Raw genomic sequence first — 18,435 nt, 5'->3', positions numbered from 1 at the left:
CTCACACCAGACCAGTTCTCTGTGGTAGGCACTGGCTGACTATTGGTTTCCAGGTGGAATATAAGGTATCTTTTTTCATCCATAAAACCCTAATGGTTTGGAAGCTGCCTACAATATCTGAAACCACCTCTCTGCCTGAGTGATAGCGTACAGCTGAGCTCAGTGAATGTTTCAGAAGCTGGAGCCCTCTTGGTATAAAAGTGTGGGAGCAACAAGCCCTGTCTTTTCCCTGAGTGGTTTTCAGTGTTGGAACTTGATCACCTCACCTGTTGGTCCAGAATAACTGAATTTGTTGGCTTTAAGGTTACTGTGAAAGGCTCACGTATTTAACAAAGTTTTGATGGTCAAAGAGGCATGGTAAACACTGATGTTTTGTGGACATAGGGAATATTGTTGCAGTTGATTTCATTTCCATTTGGTTATTTTCTGGTTTTGGAGTGAGGGGAAGCTGCTGGTTTTATTTTTCATGTAACTATATGCTTAACTTATGACAATATTGTCGACAGCCCAGAATAGGAAGCTTTGAAAAAGTTATTATTATTTTATTAATAAATCAGATACCTCCTCCCAGTAAATGAAATATATATAGTGTTCCTTTCTTAGCTCAGCCCTTCTGCTCTTCCTTCCCTTCACTGTCATCTGGCCTGCATGAACATTGCAGATTCATTTCTCAATTTCTCCGCCAGCCCTCAAGTTAACAGTGCTTCCTTTTCACTACTGCTACCTCTTAAGAGTAACTCTGAGGTAGTTATTTCCTCATCAGCCTCTGTAGGAAGACAAATATAAAGGTATCACTTTGCCACAATGGCGTTATGTTCTGGATTGCCTCCTTTTCACTCTGCTGGTCCAGTGGGCCTCTGCATCAAATTTAACCCTTCCACCCAGACTACATACGGTCCACAAGCACTTCCTACTTCTCCTTTACATCTTTGGTTGTTTATTCTTGTAATACTGACATTATAACAATATTTCAAATTTTTATTGTGCTTTCCATATTTAAACCACTTTACCAGTATTTACCAGTGTGTCCTCTTAATCATCTTAATCACTTTTTTATCTACCAGATTACATTCTATTGATATCATTTCAGTTGGCTTTTCATTTTGAAAGCAGTCCTCTTCAACCTCTCTTCTGACTCTAACTTTTCATTATGGTAACTGAACCTTTATTAACTCTCCTGAATAAAGCACTTTTCATCCATGACGGACAAACCCTATTCCTGGATATATAATATCAGTATCTGATATGTCATTCAGCAATGTGGTACTGTAGTGTTAATTACATGATTTAAAGGGTGTGGGGGAAGTCACTTTGAAAATCCCAGTAGAACATTTTTGTTTGCGTTGATTTCAAATCACTCATGTTTGACCTTATTCCATACAAAGGCAAATGTACACACATTTTTTTAGCTGCTCGATAACCCTTTTTACTTTGTATTCTAGGGGCAGAGTGCTCAAATATAGGCTATAACACTGAGGAACTTTTGTTGGAAGCAAGCTGCAGGTAGAGCAAAATAAAATGAGTCTATTCAGGGACCTTCCTTCATACTAACAGCCAACAGGTATTTCACAGTCAAACATTTTGACCTCTTGGTAGCCAACATCCTACTTCTTCAAAAGGTTTTAATGCCAAATATCAGGAGTAGGACAAGAAGAAACTCTATAGCATAATTTAATTTCAAGACATGCTGAAAAGTTTGTGCCCCTTATTAATAAATCTATGTAAAGAAAATTGCAACTTCAGGGAGTATCCAAGGAATACAATCACACATGCATACACAAAAAATGCACACTTTCTTACTTGCCCTCTTATATATAATCAGGCTAATTTCTGCTTTTGCATTCTCTCTCCTTTCCACTGACAAAATTAGTTCACAACTATACAAGAGAATTTTCAAACTATTGGTACACAAATTTATTTTTTAATTCATTTCATTCACTTCCAAATTCTTAGGACAACATTCCACTTTCTTTCAGCTACATGAGGGCAAATCTGGAGTGATTATATTGATTTAAATGGAATTACTCAGGGCTGGATTAAAAGGAGAGGCACATATCTCACACTTTGGCTCCTGGAATCATGTGGTGGCACAGAATCTCATTTTTGTTGTTGTTTTTTTTAAATGTTTCTAGCAATCATGGTTGCAAAGAAAACCTTGAAAACATCATCCAAATATAATGTATGCAGTGATCCCTGACTTGTGTCTGTTTACAGCTTAAAACACTAACTCTGAAAGGTGTGATCTTCCTCGTTTAATTTAATGGATCGTTGACTCTGAAACCCACTGTTCTAGGGGACCCCTCACAACAATACCACAGTGGAAGATTCTCTGTGTGGGGGATGCTTACTGCCACCAGCCTATCATGATTCTACAAGAGTGCTGTCAAGGATTCCAACATATAGAGTCCTCTGCTCATCTGGGTGATGGCTGAGGTCTCCTTTCTCTAGGAAAGACCCCAGCTGTGTGACTACATGGAGCAGTAATCCAGGTAGAGAGGATGCCCAGCCTGCCCAAAGGGAAGAGGTGCTGTTGTGCCGCCACTAGGCCAGAAGATGGTTGTATGGGTCATATCTGATCCTGCCACCCCAAAGAGAGTCAAAGGGTTCCTTTGGGATGTGTCTAGAGCCCCAATTTTCCTAACCTGAACCTAGAGTGATTGTGTATTTCCACCTGAGCAAGTGAGGGCAGATTTTGGCCCTCAAGGCCAAATTCATCTCTAGTGTAACTCTTCTGACTTCATCTCAGCTTGGCTTCAGTGAGTTACACCATGAATTTGGTCCAACAAGCCAAGTTCTAGTCTCATTTCCCATACCCTAGTGTAAATCTGCAGGAATTCCATTAAGGTTAATTAGGAAAATGTAGACCTAAGAATTTAGAAAAAGATGCTCACTCCACTAGAAAAATGAATTGCTATCAATTATCATCTCATCTATAAAGGTATTAATTCAAAAATATTCACAAACATAACTTTCTTCAGGTTTCTGTAAAGAATGATGAGTTCTCTCCTTTCCTATCCTTCGCCCCCACAGCCCCAAGAGTGTGATATCTTGGCAGACAGGCAGAACAATATATTTATGCGAAACTCTACCTTGGGCATGGATCCCTTATCGTTGCCAAGTACTCTTTGGACTCTTGATAAAATGATGAGCCTCTCCCAGATTAGCAGAACACTCCTGACTCTACAAAAGGTATTTACCGATAGAGGTGGGGGTTGGTAAAAGATCCTGTTTGCAGATACTTCCTTTCTGAATGTGGGTAAAGGCTTAGCAATGTGTCCAGCTTCCCCATTTTTTCAATCCTGCAAGCTCCTAAAGGCAACAAACTTCAACACTTTATAAAAACTAAAGCATTTAATGCAAGTTACAGTCCTTGCCTTTTGCAAGCTGTAGCTCAGAGATATTAATAGGGTTTCTGGGAAACTGCCTACCAACTTGTTGTATATCATTTAAAAATTGATCTCAGAGTTATGCAACAAAACTTGCAGCAATTTCTTCACATGTAACGAGACATGTAGAAGCTAGATATCACTCTTTGTATCATGTCTAGATCACCAGATATTGTCAAGAAAGGTGAACCAAAATTTGTCCCAGCATCCCCCGTCCTTTTATATCTGTTTAGTTTTGGAGAAAACACAAACATTGCATTTACTTTATAAACAAAGCATTTTAAGTTTAATATGCACTTATGCACAATCTGCTAATGACAGCAGAATATTGCCTACATGTAATAGAGGCAAAAGGTTTTTGGGTAATGAAACTGATTTGTTGTTCAAAACACCAGGGGGTTATTATAAAAGATAATTTCAACACAGAAAACAAACTTTGTTTTAAATTTAAGATTGCTTCAAAATCATAAGACTGCATCCAGTAAGGGCTAGGGCTCTTATCCTGAATTTCTTGCACTCTGAAATCTGGAGCAGCTTTAGGTGTTGAAAAAATGCAGGATCAGAATATAGGACAGTATTATTGTTGTTTACGGTGTTTTAAGATGGCAAAGAGGTAGCTAATGTGGTAGCCTTCAGCAATAACACAGAACTTCACATTTTCAAGGGTTTTAAAAGCACTGGGCTTTTTAAAATCACATAATCCCTATGGAAATCAGTGGGACTTCCACATAAGGAGCAGCCCTATAACTAATCCTCACAAGAGCAGGCAAACAAGTATTATTACCCTTACTTTACAGATGTGAAACTGAAGCAAAGAAGTTAGTGGGCCAAACTCAGGAGATCTTGGCTTTCAGGCCTAAGCTCAATCCATTAGATCAGTGTTTCCCAAACTTGGGACGCTGTTTGTGTAGGGAAAGCCCCTGGTGGGCCGGGCCGCTTTGTTTACCTGCTGCGTCCACAAGTTCGGCTGATCGTGGCTCCCACTGGCCACGGTTTGCCGCTCCAGGCCAATAGGAGCTGCAGGAAGCGACGCAGGCCGAGGGATGTACTGGCCGCCGCTTCCCTCAGCCCCCATTGACCTGGAGCAGCGAACTGCAGCCAGTGGGAGCTGCAATCTGCTGGACCTGCGGACGCGGCAGATAAACAAACTGGTCTGGCCCACCAGGGGCTTTCCCTACACAAGCGGTGTCCCAAGTTTGTGTACACTGCACTAGATCACAGGTGCCAACATAGTATCCGCTTTTGATATTCAGTGACTGTCAAGTTAAGCACTCAGATTCTCTTCACCAGACTTGGGAAAGAGAATTAAGTCCAATAAAACTTCTTGGCCCCTTTTTCACTTCAGGTACACCTTATTACTTTCATTTGCTAATGCTTTTTTTCTTGAAAATGGGAATATGAAAAGTCAGAGCTGCATATGCTAAATGGTTTCATTTTGAATAAACTGCAAAACCACTGAAGTTTGGTTAGCAGACTGGAAAAGGTCCCCCCCCCCACCACCACATGTTCACCAACAGCATTTGCCTGATGAGAATGTGTTTCTGATTATTCTTGATAACCAAGCCTTTGTTGTCACTATAAAGGTTAATTATTCCAAATAGGAGCACAATAAAAATATTAGTAAATTCACCATATTGGCATGGTCTTGGGTTTCGGTGTTAAAACATAAAAATAAAAAAGTAATTTCCCTTATTTTACAAATATTATACAAAAATATACATTCTTAGTGAGTTTGTGTGTTTTTGTATTTGCCTTACTTATGTATGGGCTGAACCAAAGGCCTGGATCTGAACCCCAACACAGATCTGAGTGTTACTTTGACTTTTACTGTTGTTATTATTATTAGTTATGTATATTATGGCAGTGCTTAGAGGCTTCAGTCAGGTTCAGAGCCTTGTTGAACTAGACCGGGGGCGGGCTGGGCCGGTATGTTTACCTCAGGGGCGGCTCCAGGCACCAGCGCAGAAGGGCATGCCTGGGGCAGCAAGCAGTGGGGGGTGGCTGGTTGCCGTGAGGGCAGCAGTCAGGCTGCCTTTGGCGGCATGCCTGTGGGAGATCCACCGGTCCCGCGGCTTTGGTGGCAATTTGGCGGCATGGGCACCGATGGCACGGCACCGGCGGACCTCCCACAGGCGTGCCTCTGAAGGCCGCCTGACTGCCGTGCTTGGGGTGGCAAAAAACATAGAGCCGCCCCTGGTTTACCTGCCACGTCTGCAGGTTCAGCCGATCGCGGCTCCCACTGGCCGCAGTTTACCGCTCCAGGCCACTGGGGGCTGCGGGAAGCGACGGCCAGCACATCCCTCGGCCCACGAAGCTTCTCACAGCCCCCATTGGCCTGGAACGTCAATCCGCGGCCAGTGGGAGCCGTGATCGGACGAACCTGAGAATGCGGCCAGTAAACAAAACGGCCCGGCCCGCCAGGGTGCTTACCCTGGCGGGCCGCAGGCCAAAGATTGACGATCCATGAACAAGACTGTCACACATAGAAGACATGGTCTTTGCCCAGAAGAGCTTTCAAACTTGCTAAAACAAATTCCAAACAAAGTGGCTAAAACAAATTCCAAATCCCATCTTCCCAAACTCTATGAAAGTTCAGAATAGATGTGAATCTTGAACTCCTAACTTAAAGAACATGCAGGTCTTGAGTTTTGGTTTTGGTCCACTGACAAAAATAACAGATCATATAAGAGAAATTAAAGCTATTGTGACAAATCCTGATTCTCTTACACATGCCACTGTTTCCAGTGGGATTGCTCATTTGAGTACAGTGAGCAATATCTGGGCCACAAAATCAAACTTCCTGCCAAAGTGGGATTTTATTTACAGAAGTTTCAAAATGAATGGAGAAGTTTATACCACGAGCCTGATTATTCCCTCATTTACATGGGTGTAAATTGGAAGTAATTCCACTGAAGTCAATGGAGTAACATTGGTGTGATAGAGTAGTAAATCAGGCCCATCAACTCACTTCTTTGTGCATTTGTTCAAGCTTCATCACTTTAATTTGGTTAGGGTGTAGCATATTTATACACTACCTGAAAAAAAGTTAAATGCAATACAAAATAAAATTAAAACTAAATAAATATACAGCATAAAAATGTATCATAGCTTTTCTCTTGCTAAGAACTGAGTTACTTTTAAACATTTTCTGCATGGGGAATAAAGACAAAAAATGAAGGTAAAGCTTTTCTGATGGGGGTGAGGAGAGACAAATGAGAAGTGAGTAACATGCTGTTGCCTGGAGTAATGCCTGAAACACCAGAACAGCTGATAAAGCTGTTTGAGTACTGTGATGCCTGACAGAATTAAACTGTAGCGAGATACTGTTTTTTTACCCAAAACCAAGAAGCAGAAGAGGAATAGATATTTACGCTAGAGCTGAGAATATGAACCATTCAGCCAGTGGACAATCTTTGCCACACCTTTTGGCAAGTACTGCTAGGTATGAATGCCTATGCCATCAGCCTGGCCTCAGAGGCCGGGGGACAGAGGAGGACTGATGGAGTCCAGGTCTGAAAATGAAGCTGGTATAGCCTGATCAATTAATATAATTGATGATTTATTGGGGTATAATATGCACTTGTCACAGATAGGTTCTTTTTCAGGCAGCTATTTAGAGTTAATTAAGAAAATAAAATAGGTGGAACACACACACATGAGCTTTAGTTAATACAGACAACTGGCGGATACATAAGTATAAGGATAAAATAAGTAGAATAAAATGGTTTTCTGCATTGTTCATATTTACAACCTTCCATTTTGCGTACTTACAATGTTACATTGTGGAGGCCATTAGAAACAAAGATGAAAGGGAAATTTGGTGGAACACATCAAAGAGTAGCTCCTGATTTAGTTTATACCCTTTCAGGGGCTTGGTGAACCTGAAAAATAGGAAACTTTATTGGATCCTCCATACTCCATCTTTATGTAACTTATCGGATACACAGCCACAGTCTGAATGACTGTTCATTACGGCAATGTTCCGAAAATGGAAACTGGAGTGACAACTGTCTGCCAAATCATAGTGTTTTAATACAAGTTTAAAATGAAGTTTGGAGTGGTGACTGCATGTCTAGTTTCCCCAACAGTTATAACTTGTTTAATTAGTTGCTGCACAATATTGTCCATTCATGTTATAGGTTACTCTTTTCACAGAATTTTCCACTTTGATAACTGCACTGGATGAGATGAGATAGCAGCAGCTGGTCCTTTTGACCTATTCTGCAGTTGTACTTCTCCTCCTGTGCACACATATAGGAGGGATCCCCTCAAGCACATTACAGCTGCATACATACTGATAGCCCTCCACAGAGCAACAGGTGCATGCGGGCACTTCAATTTGGTCACATTGATATACTACCAAGGGAGGCAAATTCAGTTGCTCTTTGAAGATGTCTTCTTTTGAGTCAACCTACTGGATGAACAGCAGCCAATATGTTAAAAAGATCTGTATTAGGGTCAAACACTGACAATGAAGTAGTGAATGCCACATACAAGAATGGGTTTTTAAGACCACACACACTGGGGCTGATATGGACTATGTTTTGGGATTTTTGGTTATGGACTTTTGCACTATATTTGACCTATAAACTATGATGGACTGGAGGATAAACTCATATGGAATTACTGGGGACCCAAAGGGGAAACTGAGGTGAGGGGCCACTTGCAAGGCTGTCCCAAGGCCACACGGGGGGGGGGTCCAGGATGAGGCCACTCATTTACAGATCCCCTACACTGGACATCTGGTGACTTCTGAGAGACTCTGATTGGAACCTGAAAATCTGAGCAGTGTTAAGGAAATGTCCAAACCAAAGGATGTGAAGGGGTCCAACAGGAAAGTAGAGTCAACAGTAAAGACAGCCAAGAGACTTATGACAAAGGCAAAATAGACAGGAAGAGATCCCTACTGTGATGTTGGACCATCACAATATATCCTCCGAGGCACTAGATAGTAGTCCAGCATTGGGAGTGATGGGCCGGAGAACCAAAACTCTGCTTCCCATTATGGGATAGACGAGGGATTGGCAACCTTTGGCACACGGCCAGTAAGGGTAACCCCAGGCGGGCCGGTTTGTTTACCTGCCACATCTGCAGGTTCGGCTGATGGTGGCTCCCACTGGCAGCGGATCGCCACTCCAGGCCAATGGGGGCTGCGGGAAGCAGCGGACAGCACATCCCTTGGCCCACACTGCTTCCCACAGGGGGCTTACCCTGACGAGCTGAGTGCCAAAGGCTGTCGACCCCTGGGATAGGCTGTTGCAACCCAGTGGAGGGCTGATGGATATTACACAGAAGCTATTAAGAAAATGCCAAGCGAAGCAGATGGCTCGCTGCAACAAATGAGCCAAGTAAGCACAGGTGAGCAGGTCAGAGTCCAATCAGCACATAGCCACACAAAGCAGTGGTAAAAGGCAATTGTCCAATCCAAGCATCAGTGGGATACAGATCAAATGAGTTGGCGACAGACCCAGGACAGCGGTGGAGACAAAACTGAAGAAACCTTTGTAGTAGTGACCGACAGTCAGCATTCCCAGACACATGGGGCAAGGCCAGGACCAGGAGGATTTAGAAAGAGCTTCAGGCATCAGCTGGCCTAATGTAGGAATCAGAAGAAACAAGGTTTATGAGCAATACAGAGGAACCAACAGGAAGTCACCCAGCAGAATGAAGGCAGCCACAGGCTGGAAGCAACTCTCCTCCCCATCCTCCCACCCAGCGATAACACAAACAAGAAATTGGAGACTGATTCAAAGACCAGCATACTTGAAGGACTATGAGCCCTTATTTAATTGGCGTATGCAATCCAGTCAAGCCAAGCCACAGCGTTCTTATCAACGATGTTCAAGGCACAAAGACCTCCAGTAAGTTGAGTCATTTTGCAGTCCTCAACAATATGTGTCATGGTTTGTGGTTGCCCACCTTGACATAGTGGACTGTCGCAAAAATGCCACTGAAATTCCGCTGCACGATGGCCTGGCAGTAAAGGCCATGTCCCTAGGGTGGGCTATGTGTTAGTAATCTCTGTCCCCAGCAAGTCAGCAAACACTGGCACAAAAGACACAATAACAAACAATTAAAAGGAAAGAGGTAACAATCTGCATGGAACTTGGAGGAAAGAGCCCCAGTTGCAGCAGGGAAGAATATGGAGAGGACACCAGGAAGTCAGTCTGTTTGTATGACTGGAATGCTTACTACACTTGCAGCTGGTCGGTAAATAGTTCTCTTAATAAAGAGTCAGTGTAGTTTTAGAAACATGGAGTTCTCTATGTTATTAGCCAGCATGCAATACATGAAACAGAGATTGTATGCAGCTGGTGCAAGTTAGAGCAGCCCCCAAGATGCTGTAACCTGCACCAGGGCTGGCACAAAGAATCAAGGAACTAATAATTAATGACATAAATACATACATAAATAAATAAATAATTGTTCTTTCCTCACTTAATTTTAGGGTTTTTGCTTTTCAGTGTAAATCTAAAACAACTTATAAAATATCAACTGTAATTTTTCAATAATTGATTTTAAAATTAACTCTGAAAGCAAAGTGTCATACTTTAAGGAAGTTTCAGTGGAATTCAGATCCCATTCTTGCCATCCGCTGTAAGTTACAAGTTATAGCCTCTATCACTTCCTGTTCATGCTCTCTGTAGTTCAGTTTTTGGTCACATGTAGCAGCAATGCGGTACGTGGCTTTTTTTTATGGTTGCAAAGGTGGAAATGTGAGCTTTTGTGAATTTGTAAAATGTTTGCACGTCATTTGCTCAAATTTATTGTATGCCATCACAGTGTAAATAAATGTATACTAAACAATTTTCTAGGAAGTACCAAAATGCCCCAAAATAAATAATGGAAATAAGAGAGAGAGGGTTCCTGCCATGAGTCTTACTGGGATGTTGCATCCCTCACACCTGGCTAAAACTAAATATGTAAATAACAACTCTTGTCTGTGTCCTATTTTTGTTTTATTCTTGTTTTAGCCTGGATATTTTCTAGCCTGTTGTCTCTTATCTTCTTTTCTTTTCCTACTGATGTTCTACCAGGAAATAAACATCTAGGTTCTAACCCTGCAAACACTTTCAGATATGAATAACTATATGCACACGAGAAGTTCCATTGAGTCCAGTGGTACTAAGGTTTGCAGAATTTGGGCCCTGGTTTGCAAAACCACAGAGCAGACTTTCTGCCCTCCATGTTCACCAGACAGACGGCTTTCTACTCTTCTATCTGTAAAGAACAGCCCTTTCCCCCTTTCAAGGAAGAACCCCATCTTGCTTCCCTCTGTCACCCCTGAGGCACTGCCCATCCAATCTGCTCAGAAGAAAATACTCCTCTCAAATCAGAATCTTTCCATCCTCAAAGATCTGTTAGTGAAGAGTGATCTGACACCCTCCCAAGCAACCAGATTCCTTCTGCTCCTAGGTTTAAGGAGCCCGATATTTAAGAAGTCACAGTTGGCCTCCAACTGCCCATTATTCCAACTGTCATAGAACCGATGGGGTATCATTAAAAGCCACAAAATCTCAAGGCCCTACAGCCCTCTGCCTCCCCCATCCCCGTAACCTTCCATAATCTTTAGTATTGGTGGTGTTCTTGTTACATCCTCCTTACACAAAATGGAGGATGAGCCGTCTCATTTTGTGAACGTGACAGAAGTTGAAACAATTTTAAATGGCTGAAAAAGCACAAAGAAAAGAAAGAAAAAGCCTTGTATGTCAAACAAACTGGGCAGCTGAAGTACGTACGTGCTCATTACAGTATGCTTATATATTTTCTGATATTTCATGCCTGGTAAAGGGGAACATCATGACGCAGTGGGGGAGATAGCAGTACAGCAACCCACTTGAGGGGAGATATCAGTGGACAGGGTAATTGAACATATATGTAACTGAGTACTGTGTGATGTGGGAATGCATATGTTGAAGAAGAGGTAGCTAAATCCAGGTGTAGTGGGTGCGGAGAGGAATAGCTGAATACAGGTATGTGTTGAATTGGGCAGATAGAGGAATGGCTAGTTAAACAGACACGTTTGTGAGAGGTAGTGGGATGACCAAACTCAGTTGAAGGCCAGGATTTAGGCTTCCATTGTTAGGACTGGCTGGGGGATTATCCACTTGATTATTGCTGTTTGTCTTCCAGGAAGACAGAAGCACAGGAACATGGTGATGGATGGGAGATTTTTAAAAACCACAAGGCCACAGAAGAGGAATTTAAAAGGAAAGTAATCTGGACACAGCAACATTGTGAGGCCAGAAGGGATCATTGTGATCTTCTAGTCTGATTTGCATAACACTTGGCCATAGAATGAGCCAGGCATGTTGGGGGGAAATGGCGGGGGGAGCACCGATTTCCTAACCAGCTGCTTCAATGTAAGGTCTGCCCATCTCCAGCCAGATGAAAGGGAGAGCCCCAGCTACACTTTTTAGACATAAGGAGCTGATATCAGAATTGGGAGTAAACGACAGACAGCCATCTTGGCCAATTGCACTTCAAAATTAAGGTGCTGAGTATATGTGAAATGGGACATTTCACTAATCAGTTACACAGGTTGAGGATCAGGCCCTTCCCATTTTCCATGTTGTCAACTCATAATTTTATCCAAATTCTTGTGACATTTTATGGTTTTCTTAAAACCTCAGCTCCTGGACTCACATGCATACATGAGAATCTCAGCTTCCATTAAAAAAGTACATTTCCAGCTCTCCCAGTAACTTGAAAATATAACGCATGTGTACCCTGAAAGGGTCAAAAATAAGAGGGCAAATAAAAAAAATCCTGGGTGCTTTTTAATTTCATTATTTTAAAAACAATCTCATGATACTGAGGGGCTGGATTTATAATTGTTGAACACTTGCAACTGTCAATACTGTGCTTACATTAGGGAAATGGGAATAGTTTGCAGTAAGGATGGAAATACAGAATGATAGAATATCAGGGTTGGAAGGGACCCCAGGGTCATCTAATCCAACTCCCTGCTCAAAGCAGGACTAATAATCCCCAACTAAATCATCCCAGCCAGGGCTTTGTCAAGCCTGACCTTAAAAACCTCTGAGGAAGGAGATTCCACCACCTCCCTAGATAACCGCCCTCCTAGTGAAAAAGTTCTCTGCTCTCCTAGTGAAAAAGTTTTTGCCTAATATCCAACCTAAATCTCCCTCACTGCAACTTGAGACCATTACTCCTCCTTGTTCTGTCATCTGGTACCACTGAGAACACTGGTTAATTAGTATAGATGTTTTTTGAGGTGAGGAGTAAAGAAGCCCTTTTAATTTTTTTATTGTTAATTTTCTTTCATTTGTAAAGTCTTTGGAGGTGATTTAGGAATAAATAAGAAATGAAAGAGTAAAGTTCACAACACAGAGGGCACCCACACAAGATAAGGGACAAAGCTACTCAGATGCAAAATAGTGAGAATATCCATGGACCAAATTCTGAGAGAGGGGGAGTGATACTCAGGCCGGGAAAGGGCACCAGATGGTTTTGGTGGCACTGGTGAGGGCAGAGGGTAATGGCCAGGCTGGGTTGGGGTGTGAGGTGGTTTTGGTGGCACTAGCCAGGGTAAGGGGTGATGCCCAAGCCAGGCCGGAAAACAAGGTGGTTTTGGTGGCATTGGCTGGGGAGGTGGCAATGCCCAGGCTGGGCTGGCACATGAGTTAAATGGTTTGGGTGGCACTGGTCAGGGTAGGTGGCAATGCCTGGAGCCTGAGGTGGTACTGGCTGGGGTAGGGGGTGATGCCTGGGGCAGGGCACGAGGCAGTATTAGTGGCACTGGCCAGGGTAGGGGCAATGCCTGGGCTGTCGCGTGAGGTGGTTTTGGTGACACTTGCCAGGGTAGATGAAGCCTGGGTCAGGCTAGGATATGGATTCAGTGGCACTGGTTGGGGTAGGGGGTGATGTCTGGAGCAAGGTGGTTTTTCAATGGCACTGACTGGGGCACAGGGCAATGTCTGGGCTGGGGCGTGAGGTGATTTCAGTGGCACTGGCTAGGGTAGGGGGCAATGGCTGGGCTGGCACTTGAGGTGGTTTTGGGGACACTGGCCAGGGTAGGGGACGATGCCTGGCATGTGAGGTGGTTCTAGTGGCACTGGGCGGGTAGAGGGCGATGCCTGGGGCACAAGGTGGTTTTGGTGGCACTGGCCAGGGTAGGGAGTGATACCCAGGCTGGGGCATGAGGTGGTTTCAGTAGTAGTGGCTGTGGTTGTGAGTAATGCTTGGGCTGGGCTGGGCCATGAGATGGTTTCAGTGGCACTGGCTGGAGTAGGAGGCGATGCCCAGGCTGGGGCACGAGGTAGTTCTGATGGCAGTGGCCAAGTAGGGTGACCAGACAGCAAGTGTGAAAAATTGGGACAGGAGGTGGGGGGTAATAGGAGCCTATATAAGAAAAAGACCCAAAAATCGGGACTGTATCTATAAAATCGGGACATCTGGTTACCCTATGGCCAGGGTACAGAGTGATGCTTGGGGTGGGGCATGAGGCAATTTTGGTGACACTGGCTGGGGTAGGGGTTTTTGCCTGAGGTGGTTCCAACGGCACTGGCCAAGGTAGGGGGCAACGCCTGGGGCGTGAGGTGATTTTGGTGGCACTGACCAGGGTAGAGGGCGATGGCTGGGCCAGGGAGTGAGGTGGTTTCCTGGCACTGGCCAGGGCAGGGAGAGATGCCCAGGTTGGGGCATGAGGTGGTTTTCTGGCACTGGCTGGAGTAGGGGGCAATGAGTGGGGTAGGCCAGGCCAGGCGGTGGTTTCGTGGCGCTGACCGGGGTCGGGGGCGATGACAGAGGTGAGGGCGGGCCCGGAGGTGTTTTTTAGCCGGTAACATTGACCCCTGCGCTCAGAGCGCCCTGCAGCCCTACCAGTCACAACCTTTCACATGCTCCGCCTCCTCCCTTCCCCCAAGCAGAGTCTATATATGGATTCAGCGAGGGGCGCAGGACTCGCGCGAGGCCGTGGGTGACGGGAGGGGCAGCGAGAGAAGGAGCGGAGCCAATAGGGAGCAGCAGACGCGGCTCGCGCTCACCATACTATGCTGCGACCGTTGGGGTTGCGGTGGAGCTGGTCGAGGGGTGGAAAGACCAGTAAGAAGCGCGCCCAATAGGAAGCGGCGGCTGAGTTGCGCGCGGGCACAGGATGGGGGGAGGAAGGAGGGAGGAGCGCGACCAATGGAATCGGCGCACGCTGGGCCCGGAGGAGAGGGAGCTGCGCGGCCAGTAGAGAGCAGTGGTTGGCGCACGCGCAGAAGGCGGGAAGGGGGGGCTGAGCGATAGGCAGGGGGTAGAAGCGCAGGCCCAGCCCCTTCCCCGCCGCAGTGAGTACTGACTCTGGCGGCCATGTTGTGCGGGGGGAGGGGAGGAAGGAGTTGAGAGAAGACGGGAGAGACAGACTCTCCCTCACACACACCGCACAAGATGGCCGGGGAGGCAGCCGCAACCGGGCTCTCAGGTGGTTCGGCCGCCGCTCGGTTCGCCGGAGTCGGGGAGCCACCTGGGCACCGGCCTCGCGGGCCACTTCGGGCCGGGCACTCAGGGGTTCCGGGCAGGCGGAGAGCGGCGAGCCGAGCTCCGTACGGCGCTGCGGGCAGGCGGAGGGCGATGGCGCCGGGCTCCGAAACTCTGCCGGGCGCCTCGAGCTTCGCGGGCGGGCGGCGAGCCGGCCGCCGCAGGCAGGGTGAGGAGGGGAACGGCTCTCCGCACCCCGGCCCGCCGCCGGTCTCCGCATTGCTGGTGAGTGGTTCCGTCTCTTCGCCTCATTGTTCTTTGTCCTTGGGAGGAAAAACAAAATGTCCTTGGAGCCGGGAGGGGGAGGGGAGAGTCTCTTCTCCCCCCCCCCCCCCGCCGCCTTGGGCTCGGAGAGCCGGGAGCGAACACCCTCCAGTGCTGCAACCCCTTTTACAGAGGGGGGAGTCCCGCGCTGGGGGGCCGCGGGGTGCTGCAGAGCCGGAGGGAGCCCCCCTCTGCGAGCTCCCTGAAGACACCGAGAGGTGCTCGGTGTGCAGAGCCCCCCTCCCGTGCCGGACTAAGGGGGCCCTGGCTCCCAGTCCCCACATGGAGTGGTGGTGGGGCTGTAGACCAGTCCCTGGGCCCCAGTGCAGCACTACTGGAGAGGGGGCGCACCCCAGTCCGTCTCCTGTGCACCATGGCAAGGGGGCATCTGCAGAGCAGTTACTAACTCCAATGCAACACTAAAGAGTAGTGGGGGCTAAACATAGTAAAGTCTACAGCCCCCAAGTCCTAAGCTCCTCAGATAGTTCTGTAAAGAGCATTTGTTGCCCCTTGCTGCTGAAAAGGGGATCGGTCTCCCTAGTTTGTAAGAACAAAGGCGCCATGTCTGTTTCTTAAAAATAAAACTTGTTTTTTTTTTTTGGTGGGGTGTTGGCTTTTAACTCCTTCCGCACCAGTGAGCGAAAGCAGGCTGCAGAAGACTGCTTCAGTACTTTACTGAAACGATAAATTAAAATGTTAATTTATCTAAAAAAATAGTTTGGATATAGAGCTTTAAAAAAAAGTCTGAGATTTAAGTGCAATATAGTCTTTGGTTAAAATGGCATATAAACTTAGAAATTTTCTAAAACAGCCTTGTTTATGCCAGCTCTGCAGTTGAAAGTTTAAAAAAAATTACAGTTGTGAATTAGACTGTTCTGCAGGAGGAAAATTGGTTACTTAAAAATGAACAATATGTGATAGTAACTAATTGTAAATGACACTGAAAAATATTTAGTTACTAAAAAAAGCATTTGCTAAGGTGTCAAATTCTGTGGTATTTAATGTGTGCATTTTTCTGCTACCCAGGCTGCAGTTATTTGCATAGCATTTTGATCATTGTTCAACTGTGTTTTTATAATTTAGAACTTGTGAAAACTATTATTGAACACTCCTTTAAAAGGAAAAGTTTAAATGGAACATTTAGTGTTTGCTTCACATTGGCTCACATTTAATGATTACTCATATGTTTTAGGATAATGTTCAAATACCAAATCTGTAAAAAGTTACTGTAGAATATTACAAGGTAAATAAAGTAGCTGCTCTTGTATTAATTGGAGATGGTATGTAGCCATATTTGTTGCAATTTATCTAATGTTGAGTCATAGAAGATTTTAAAGTCTTTGTGCTCTTTTTCAAATACAACAGTTGAAAGGTAAATCTACACTTTCATGATATCCCTTGTGTGAATTGGGTATTATGAGAATGAAAGCTGACTTTTTAGAAATTTTAATGTTTAAAAACATTGTGTTAATCTTGCACACAAATTTGTGTATCTTAATTTTAGATTTAAATTGTAATGGTTTTATAACTACAGTTACATCTCTGCAGCATTAAGCTATGACACAGTTTGCTGAAAAGAAAGTTCTAGGTGAATGCTGTATTTTTAGCACATTAACAAATGATTTAAAAAAAAAAAAAAAAGCTTGAGTGCGTTGTTTCCTTCAAATGCTGTTTCAGCTTCAATAGTTATTTTGGTTTTGAAAACAAAATAGCCCTTATTTCCTAAATTGTTTTTTTTACTTTAAAGGATTTGCATTCCATTTATATTAGCAGGTACTGAGAATTTAATTTACACATAGGAGTCCTCAATGTGTAGTAATATGTATGAATTTAAAATACTGACTTTTAATAGAATTACCTGTGAAGCTTTTACTAGGCTGGGGAAAATATTGGGGATGAATAACTGCCAACCAGTTAAGTTAAGCCTTTTGAGGAAAGGCAAACTTGGCAGTTCTTATAGTATTAAAGAGTAATGTTTGGGGACTGATTAAAGGTCAAAGATGCTGCAAGTTTTAAAAACTGTACTCTAAAGGGAAAAGCTGATATCTCACTTAGAGAGATCAAATAACTTGTGGCTAAAAATTCACAGAAGATGATGACAGCCATTTTAACATCATAGTTTGCTGTTAGTGGGGATTTTATTTAACTTTGCATTGCTAAATATTTTAAGGGCTTTTGCATTTTATGGAGTAAAGGAAAGGATTGAGGAAACTACAAAAAACACTACTTGCTTTTGCTTTATGAAATATATGCTGTTACAGTTTTGATTTCATCTTTATGGTTAATGGTCTGGCAATGGTAAAAATAAAAATAATGGGAGAGGGCAGGCAGTTTACCTCTTTTCATGCAAAAAATATGGACTGTGCATGTGATGTTTCATGATCCCGCCCCATCACCAGTGTGTCTCTTCAGATGTAAAAACACCAATATTTTTGTTGCCAGAGATTATAGTAATATATATGGCCAATGCTGTCTTGATTTAGTCTTAACTCAGTACTCTTAAACATTGGTGTTCTTTTTATATTTTTACAAGTAATCTTTTACAACCTTTTTAAAAGCAAAACAGTAACATTTGCGTTTGTCTTTTCTTTAAAGATAGAACTCCATAAATGTTTACCTACTTGATGGCTGACTGGCGTCCAGGCGGATTGTAGAGACCTAATTTTTTTAGGTAAGAATGGGTTGTTCTAAGTTTTACACAGCATCATTACCACTTTCAGTTACTTTCTTGTCCTTGGGGGTTTGTTTAATTGTCTACTGCTGTGTTTTACTAGGAAAGGTAAAAGTGACTTTTGTTTTGCAAGTCTTAGTCTTAAATTTAATGGGGTACACTACAAAATTACCTGGATTTTAAAGGGTATGTTTTAATGTATGTATAAGATGCAAAAATGCCCCATTTTAAAATTTCATATAAAGGGTTTGATAAGTATTGTCAAATTAATTTTGTTCTAATAGCTTAAAAGATGAATTAATCTATAACAATCTAGACTGAATTTTGGTGAAAAAGCTCGTCACTTTACTTCGAAAACTTCCTATTTCATTTACCCTTTTTTCCTAAGTGAAAAAATGTACTGAATTTTTTAAATCATTTGTATTCTGCATCATAAAATTAAATAAAAACAAGTTCACCTAGGCATATTGTAGATTTTAAACATGGCATCAAAAACTGAATAACCAACATACACGCTAATTACAAGAAGTGTCTCGGGGGCCTAGCTGTTTTTTGAAGAGCCTGAACATTTAAGGTTCTTTAAAGAATTTATTTACATTTATTATTTCTAATTTTGTACCATGATAT

At 43.7% G+C, this 18,435-nt stretch overlaps 2 long non-coding RNA genes across 8 annotated transcripts in view; one reads left to right on the top strand and one right to left on the bottom strand.

Annotated features, from left to right (window-relative positions):
• Positions 1-18,435, top strand: part of LOC123343824 — a 44,964-nt gene that overhangs the window by 14,283 nt on the left and 12,246 nt on the right. The window contains exons 1-2 of one of the 5 annotated variants that reach the window (XR_006572374.1): positions 14,420-14,453; positions 17,733-17,808. This is a non-coding gene — a long non-coding RNA (uncharacterized LOC123343824). Of the gene's footprint in view, positions 1-14,419; positions 14,454-14,523; positions 15,099-16,490; positions 16,510-16,579; positions 16,911-17,732; positions 17,809-18,435 lie in introns of those variants that run through there. The other 4 variants (XR_006572372.1, XR_006572376.1, XR_006572373.1 and 1 more) reach the window with 4 other exon arrangements.
• LOC123343825 lies at positions 6,171-14,401 on the bottom strand. 3 transcript variants are annotated; one of them, XR_006572377.1, is made up of 4 exons: positions 14,232-14,401; positions 8,597-8,979; positions 7,158-7,267; positions 6,171-6,421 (listed from the first exon to the last, which is right to left on the bottom strand). It is a non-coding gene; the product is annotated as an uncharacterized LOC123343825 (long non-coding RNA). The 3 variants fall into 3 exon arrangements; XR_006572379.1 differs by having other exon boundaries at positions 14,242-14,294; XR_006572378.1 differs by lacking the exon at positions 8,597-8,979 and having other exon boundaries at positions 14,232-14,400.

This window comes from Mauremys mutica, chromosome 11, assembly GCF_020497125.1.
Source record: "Mauremys mutica isolate MM-2020 ecotype Southern chromosome 11, ASM2049712v1, whole genome shotgun sequence".
In the NCBI taxonomy this organism is placed as follows: domain Eukaryota; kingdom Metazoa; phylum Chordata; order Testudines; family Geoemydidae; genus Mauremys; species Mauremys mutica.
Note: the sequence above shows the minus strand (reverse complement) of the source record. Positions and strands in the feature narration are given on the sequence as shown.